Source organism: Medicago sativa, chromosome 1 (genome assembly GCF_051527215.1).
Source record: "Medicago sativa cultivar Bolivia chromosome 1, Bolivia_mono, whole genome shotgun sequence".
NCBI lineage: Eukaryota > Viridiplantae > Streptophyta > Magnoliopsida > Fabales > Fabaceae > Medicago > Medicago sativa.
Window position 1 is genome coordinate 1,797,414 of NC_140749.1, and position 8,826 is coordinate 1,806,239.

Genomic DNA, 8,826 nt, shown 5'->3' on the forward strand with positions numbered 1-8,826 from the left:
GTTGTTTACCTATCCAACGAATTGTCACATGCTAAGATTCAATTCAAATCGGCCACTTTCTGGGCTTCCTAGTAAAAAATGGTTGAAAATGAGTAAATTCCCTAAATTGACGAGGAAATTTTCTTAACATCCATTTTGGCCGAATTTTTAGAGAATGTAAAAATAAACCATGGAAGTCGTAGCTATGTTGCTTACCTATCCAACGAATTGTCACATGCTAAGATTCAATTCAAATCGGCCACATTCTGGGCTTCCTAGTAAAAAACGGTTGAAAACGAGTAAATTCCCTAAATTGACGAGGAAATTTTCTTAACATCCATTTTGGCCGAATTTTTAGAGAATGTAAAAATAAACCATGGAAGTCGTAGCTATGTTGTTTACCTATCCAACGAATTGTCACATGCTAAGATTCACTGCAAATCGGCCACTTTCTAGGCTTCCTAGTAAAAAACGGTTGAAAACGAGTAAATTCCCTAAATTGACGAGGAAATTTTCTTAACATCCATTTTGGCCAAATTTTTAGAGAATGTAAAAATAAACCATGGAAGTCGTAGCTATATTGTTTACCTATCCAACGAATTGTCACGTCCTAAGATTCAATTCAACTCGGCCACTTTCTGCGCCTCCCTAAATTGACGAGGAAATTTTCTTAACATCCATTTTGGACGAATTTTTAGAGAATGTAAAAATAAAACATGGAAGTCGTAGCTGTGTTGTTTACCTATCCAACGAATTGTCACATGCTAAGATTCAATTCAAATCGGCCACTTTCTGAGCTTCCTAGTAAAAAACGGTTGAAAACGAGTAAATTCCCTAAATTGACGAGGAAATTTTCTTAACATCCATTTTGGCCGAATTTTTAGAGAATGTAAAAATAAACCATGGAAGTCGTAGCTATGTTGTTTACCTATCCAACGAATTGTCACATGCTAAGATTCAATGCAAATCGGCCACTTTCTAGGCTTCCTAGTAAAAAACGGTTGAAAACGAGTAAATTCCCTAAATTGACGAGGAAATTTTCTTAACATCCATTTTGGCCAAATTTTTAGAGAATGTAAAAATAAACCATGGAAGTCGTAGCTATATTGTTTACCTATCCAACGAATTGTCACATGCTAAGATTCAATTCAACTCGGCCACTTTCGGCGCCTCCCTAAATTGACGAGGAAATTTTCTTAACATCAATTTTGGATGAATTTTTAGAGAATGTAAAAATTAACCATGGAAGTCGTAGCTATGTTCTTTACCTATCCAACGAATTGTCACATGCTAAGATTCAAGTCAACTCTGCCAATTTCTGGGCTTCCCTAAATTGACGAGGAAATTTTCTTAACATCCATTTTGGCCGAATTTTTAGAGAATGTAAAAATAAACCATGGAAGTCGTAGCTGTGTTGTTTACCTATCCAACGAATTGTCACATGCTAAGATTCAATTCAACTTGGCCAATTTATGGGCTTCCCTAAATTGACGAGGAAATTTTCTTAACATCCATTTTGGCTGAATTTCTAGAGAATGTAAAAATAAACCATGGAAGTCGTAGATGTGTTGTTTACCTATCCAACGAATTGTCACATGCTAAGATTCAATTCAAATCGGCCACTTTCTGGGCTTCCTAGTAAAAAATGGTTGAAAATGAGTAAATTCCCTAAATTGACGAGGAAATTTTCTTAACATCCATTTTGGCCGAATTTTTAGAGAATGTAAAAATAAACCATGGAAGTCGTAGCTATGTTGCTTACCTATCCAACGAATTGTCACATGCTAAGATTCAATTCAAATCGGCCACATTCTGGGCTTCCTAGTAAAAAACGGTTGAAAACGAGTAAATTCCCTAAATTGACGAGGAAATTTTCTTAACATCCATTTTGGCCGAATTTTTAGAGAATGTAAAAATAAACCATGGAAGTCGTAGCTATGTTGTTTACCTATCCAACGAATTGTCACATGCTAAGATTCACTGCAAATCGGCCACTTTCTAGGCTTCCTAGTAAAAAACGGTTGAAAACGAGTAAATTCCCTAAATTGACGAGGAAATTTTCTTAACATCCATTTTGGCCAAATTTTTAGAGAATGTAAAAATAAACCATGGAAGTCGTAGCTATATTGTTTACCTATCCAACGAATTGTCACGTCCTAAGATTCAATTCAACTCGGCCACTTTCTGCGCCTCCCTAAATTGACGAGGAAATTTTCTTAACATCCATTTTGGACGAATTTTTAGAGAATGTAAAAATAAAACATGGAAGTCGTAGCTGTGTTGTTTACCTATCCAACGAATTGTCACATGCTAAGATTCAATTCAAATCGGCCACTTTCTGAGCTTCCTAGTAAAAAACGGTTGAAAACGAGTAAATTCCCCAAATTGACGAGGAAATTTTCTTAACATCCATTTTGGCCGAATTTTTAGAGAATGTAAAAATAAACCATGGAAGTCGTAGCTATGTTGTTTACCTATCCAACGAATTGTCACATGCTAAGATTCAATGCAAATCGGCCACTTTCTAGGCTTCCTAGTAAAAAACGGTTGAAAACGAGTAAATTCCCTAAATTGACGAGGAAATTTTCTTAACATCCATTTTGGCCAAATTTTTAGAGAATGTAAAAATAAACCATGGAAGTCGTAGCTATATTGTTTACCTATCCAACGAATTGTCACATGCTAAGATTCAATTCAACTCGGCCACTTTCGGCGCCTCCCTAAATTGACGAGGAAATTTTCTTAACATCAATTTTGGATGAATTTTTAGAGAATGTAAAAATTAACCATGGAAGTCGTAGCTATGTTCTTTACCTATCCAACGAATTGTCACATGCTAAGATTCAAGTCAACTCTGCCAATTTCTGGGCTTCCCTAAATTGACGAGGAAATTTTCTTAACATCCATTTTGGCCGAATTTTTAGAGAATGTAAAAATAAACCATGGAAGTCGTAGCTGTGTTGTTTACCTATCCAACGAATTGTCACATGCTAAGATTCAATTCAACTTGGCCAATTTATGGGCTTCCCTAAATTGACGAGGAAATTTTCTTAACATCCATTTTGGCTGAATTTCTAGAGAATGTAAAAATAAACCATGGAAGTCGTAGATGTGTTGTTTACCTATCCAACGAATTGTCACATGCTAAGATTCAATTCAAATCGGCCACTTTCTGGGCTTCCTAGTAAAAAATGGTTGAAAATGAGTAAATTCCCTAAATTGACGAGGAAATTTTCTTAACATCCATTTTGGCCGAATTTTTAGAGAATGTAAAAATAAACCATGGAAGTCGTAGCTATGTTGCTTACCTATCCAACGAATTGTCACATGCTAAGATTCAATTCAAATCGGCCACATTCTGGGCTTCCTAGTAAAAAACGGTTGAAAACGAGTAAATTCCCTAAATTGACGAGGAAATTTTCTTAACATCCATTTTGGCCAAATTTTTAGAGAATGTAAAAATAAACCATGGAAGTCGTAGCTATATTGTTTACCTATCCAACGAATTGTCACGTCCTAAGATTCAATTCAACTCGGCCACTTTCTGCGCCTCCCTAAATTGACGAGGAAATTTTCTTAACATCCATTTTGGCTGAATTTTTAGAGAATGTAAAAATAAACCATGGGAGTCGTAGCTATGTTCTTTACATATCCAACGAATTGTCACATGCTAAGATTCAATTCAACTCTGCCAATTTCTGGGCTTCCCTAAATTGACGAGGAAATTTTCTTAACATCCATTTTAGCCGAATTATTAGAGAATGTAAAAATAAACCATGGAAGTCGTAGCTGTGTTGTTTACCTATCCAACGAATTGTCACATGCTAAGATTCAATTCAAATCGGCCACTTTCTGGGCTTCCTAGTAAAAAACGGTTGAAAACGAGTAAATTCCCTAAATTGACGAGGAAATTTTCTTAACATCCATTTTGGCCGAATTTTTAGAGAATGTAAAAATAAACCATGGAAGTCGTAGCTATGTTGTTTACCTATCCAACGAATTGTCACATGCTAAGATTCAATTCAAATCGGCCACTTTCTGGGTTTCCCTAAATTGACGAGGAAATTTTCTTAACCTACATTTTGGCTGAATTTTTAGAGAATGTAAAAATAAACCATGGAAGTCGTAGCTATGTTGTTTACCTATCCAACAAATTTTCACATGCTAAGATTCAATTCAACTCGGCCACTTTCTGGGCTTCCAAGTAAAAAACGGTTGAAAACGAGTAAAATCCCTAAATTGACGAGGAAATTTTCTTAACATGCATTTTGGCCGAATTTTTAGAGAATGTAAAAATAAACCATGGAAGTCGTAGCTATGTTCTTTACCTATCCAACGAATTGTCACATGCTAAGATTCAATTCAAATCGGCCACTTTCTGGGCTTCCTAGTAAAAAACTGGTTGAAAACGAGTAAATTCCCTAAATTGACGAGGAGATTTTCTTAACATCCATTTTGGCCGAATTTTTAGAGAATGTAAAAATAAACCATGGAAGTCGTAGCTGTGTTGTTTACCTATCCAGCAAATTGTCACATGCTAAGATTCAATTCAACTTGGCCAATTTATGGGCTTCCCTAAATTGACGAGGAAATTTTCTTAACATCCATTTTGGCCGAATTTTTAGAGAATGTAAAAATAAACCATGGAAGTCGTAGATGTGTTGTTTACCTATCCAACGAATTGTCACATGCTAAGATTCAATTCAAATCGGCCACTTTCTGGGCTTCCTAGTAAAAAACGGTTGAAAACGAGTAAATTACCTAAATTGACGAGGAAATTTTCTAAACATCCATTTTGGCCTAATTTTTAGAGAATGTATAATTAAATCATGGAAGTCGTAGCTATGTTGCTTACCTATCCAACGAATTATCACATGCTAAGATTCAATTCAAATCGGCGACTTTCTGGGCTTCCTAGTAAAAAATGGTTGAAAATGAGTAAATTCCCTAAATTGACGAGGAAATTTTCTTAACATCCATTTTGGCCGAATTTTTAGAGAATGTAAAAATAAACCATGGAAGTCGTAGCTATGTTGCTTACCTATCCAACGAATTGTCACATGCTAAGATTCAATTCAAATCGGCCACATTCTGGGCTTCCTAGTAAAAAACGGTTGAAAACGAGTAAATTACCTAAATTGACGAGGAAATTTTCTAAACATCCATTTTGGCCTAATTTTTAGAGAATGTATAATTAAATCATGGAAGTCGTAGCTATGTTGCTTACCTATCCAACGAATTATCACATGCTAAGATTCAATTCAAATCGGCCACTTTCTGGGCTTCCTAGTAAAAAATGGTTGAAAATGAGTAAATTCCCTAAATTGACGAGGAAATTTTCTTAACATCCATTTTGGCCGAATTTTTAGAGAATGTAAAAATAAACCATGGAAGTCGTAGCTATGTTGCTTACCTATCCAACGAATTGTCACATGCTAAGATTCAATTCAAATCGGCCACTTTCTGGGTTTCCCTAAATTGACGAGGAAATTTTCTTAACCTACATTTTGGCTGAATTTTTAGAGAATGTAAAAATAAACCATGGAAGTCGTAGCTATGTTGTTTACCTATCCAACAAATTTTCACATGCTAAGATTCAATTCAACTCGGCCACTTTCTGGGCTTCCAAGTAAAAAACGGTTGAAAACGAGTAAAATCCCTAAATTGACGAGGAAATTTTCTTAACATGCATTTTGGCCGAATTTTTAGAGAATGTAAAAATAAACCATGGAAGTCGTAGCTATGTTCTTTACCTATCCAACGAATTGTCACATGCTAAGATTCAATTCAACTTGGCCAATTTATGGGCTTCCCTAAATTGACGAGGAAATTTTCTTAACATCCATTTTGGCCGAATTTTTAGAGAATGTAAAAATAAACCATGGAAGTCGTAGCTGTGTTGTTTACCTATCCAGCAAATTGTCACATGCTAAGATTCAATTCAACTTGGCCAATTTATGGGCTTCCCTAAATTGACGAGGAAATTTTCTTAACATCCATTTTGGCCGAATTTTTAGAGAATGTAAAAATAAACCATGGAAGTCGTAGATGTGTTGTTTACCTATCCAACGAATTGTCACATGCTAAGATTCAATTCAAATCGGCCACTTTCTGGGCTTCCTAGTAAAAAACGGTTGAAAACGAGTAAATTACCTAAATTGACGAGGAAATTTTCTAAACATCCATTTTGGCCTAATTTTTAGAGAATGTATAATTAAATCATGGAAGTCGTAGCTATGTTGCTTACCTATCCAACGAATTATCACATGCTAAGATTCAATTCAAATCGGCGACTTTCTGGGCTTCCTAGTAAAAAATGGTTGAAAATGAGTAAATTCCCTAAATTGACGAGGAAATTTTCTTAACATCCATTTTGGCCGAATTTTTAGAGAATGTAAAAATAAACCATGGAAGTCGTAGCTATGTTGCTTACCTATCCAACGAATTGTCACATGCTAAGATTCAATTCAAATCGGCCACATTCTGGGCTTCCTAGTAAAAAACGGTTGAAAACGAGTAAATTACCTAAATTGACGAGGAAATTTTCTAAACATCCATTTTGGCCTAATTTTTAGAGAATGTATAATTAAATCATGGAAGTCGTAGCTATGTTGCTTACCTATCCAACGAATTATCACATGCTAAGATTCAATTCAAATCGGCCACTTTCTGGGCTTCCTAGTAAAAAATGGTTGAAAATGAGTAAATTCCCTAAATTGACGAGGAAATTTTCTTAACATCCATTTTGGCCGAATTTTTAGAGAATGTAAAAATAAACCATGGAAGTCGTAGCTATGTTGCTTACCTATCCAACGAATTGTCACATGCTAAGATTCAATTCAAATCGGCCACATTCTGGGCTTCCTAGTAAAAAACGGTTGAAAACGAGTAAATTCCCTAAATTGACGAGGAAATTTTCTTAACATCCATTTTGGCCGAATTTTTAGAGAATGTAAAAATAAACCATGGAAGTCGTAGCTATGTTGTTTACCTATGCAACGAATTGTCACATGCTAAGATTCACTGCAAATCGGCCACTTTCTAGGCTTCCTAGTAAAAAACGGTTGAAAACGAGTAAATTCCCTAAATTGACGAGGAAATTTTCTTAACATCCATTTTGGCCAAATTTTTAGAGAATGTAAAAATAAACCATGGAAGTCGTAGCTATATTGTTTACCTATCCAACGAATTGTCACATGCTAAGATTCAATTCAACTCGGCCACTTTCGGCGCCTCCCTAAATTGACGAGGAAATTTTCTTAACATCAATTTTGGATGAATTTTTAGAGAATGTAAAAATTAACCATGGAAGTCGTAGCTATGTTCTTTACCTATCCAACGAATTGTCACATGCTAAGATTCAAGTCAACTCTGCCAATTTCTGGGCTTCCCTAAATTGACGAGGAAATTTTCTTAACATCCATTTTGGCTGAATTTTTAGAGAATGTAAAAATAAACCATGGAAGTCGTAGCTGTGTTGTTTACCTATCCAACGAATTGTCACATGCTAAGATTCAATTCAACTTGGCCAATTTATGGGCTTCCCTAAATTGACGAGGAAATTTTCTTAACATCCATTTTGGCTGAATTTCTAGAGAATGTAAAAATAAACCATGGAAGTCGTAGATGTGTTGTTTACCTATCCAACGAATTGTCACATGCTAAGATTCAATTCAAATCGGCCACTTTCTGGGCTTCCTAGTAAAAAATGGTTGAAAATGAGTAAATTCCCTAAATTGACGAGGAAATTTTCTTAACATCCATTTTGGCCGAATTTTTAGAGAATGTAAAAATAAACCATGGGAGTCGTAGCTATGTTCTTTACATATCCAACGAATTGTCACATGCTAAGATTCAATTCAACTCTGCCAATTTCTGGGCTTCCCTAAATTGACGAGGAAATTTTCTTAACATCCATTTTAGCCGAATTTTTAGAGAATGTAAAAATAAACCATGGAAGTCGTAGCTGTGTTGTTTACCTATCCAACGAATTGTCACATGCTAAGATTCAATTCAAATCGGCCACTTTCTGGGCTTCCTAGTAAAAAACCGGTTGAAAACGAGTAAATTCCCAAAATTGACGAGGAGATTTTCATAACATCCATTTTGGCTGAATTTTTAGAGAATGTAAAAATAAACCATGGAAGTTGTAGCTATGTTGTTTACCTATCCAACAAATTGTCACATGCTAAGATTCAATTCAACTCGGCCACTTTCTGGGCTTCCAAGTAAAAAACGGTTGAAAACGAGTAAAATCCCTAAATTGACGAGGAAATTTTCTTAACATGCAATTTGGCCGAATTTTTAGAGAATGTAAAAATAAACCATGGAAGTCGTAGCTGTGTTGTTTACCTATCCAGCAAATTGTCACATGCTAAGATTCAATTCAACTTGGCCAATTTATGGGCTTCCCTAAATTGACGAGGAAATTTTCTTAACATCCATTTTGGCCGAATTTTTAGAGAATGTAAAAATAAACCATGGAAGTCGTAGATGTGTTGTTTACCTATCCAACGAATTGTCACATGCTAAGATTCAATTCAAATCGGCCACTTTCTGGGCTTCCTAGTAAAAAACGGTTGAAAACGAGTAAATTACCTAAATTGACGAGGAAATTTTCTAAACATCCATTTTGGCCTAATTTTTAGAGAATGTATAATTAAATCATGGAAGTCGTAGCTATGTTGCTTACCTATCCAACGAATTATCACATGCTAAGATTCAATTCAAATCGGCGACTTTCTGGGCTTCCTAGTAAAAAACGGTTGAAAACGTGTAAATTCCCTAAATTGACGAGGAAATTTTCTTAACATCCATTTTGGCCGAATTTTTAGAGAATGTAAAAAT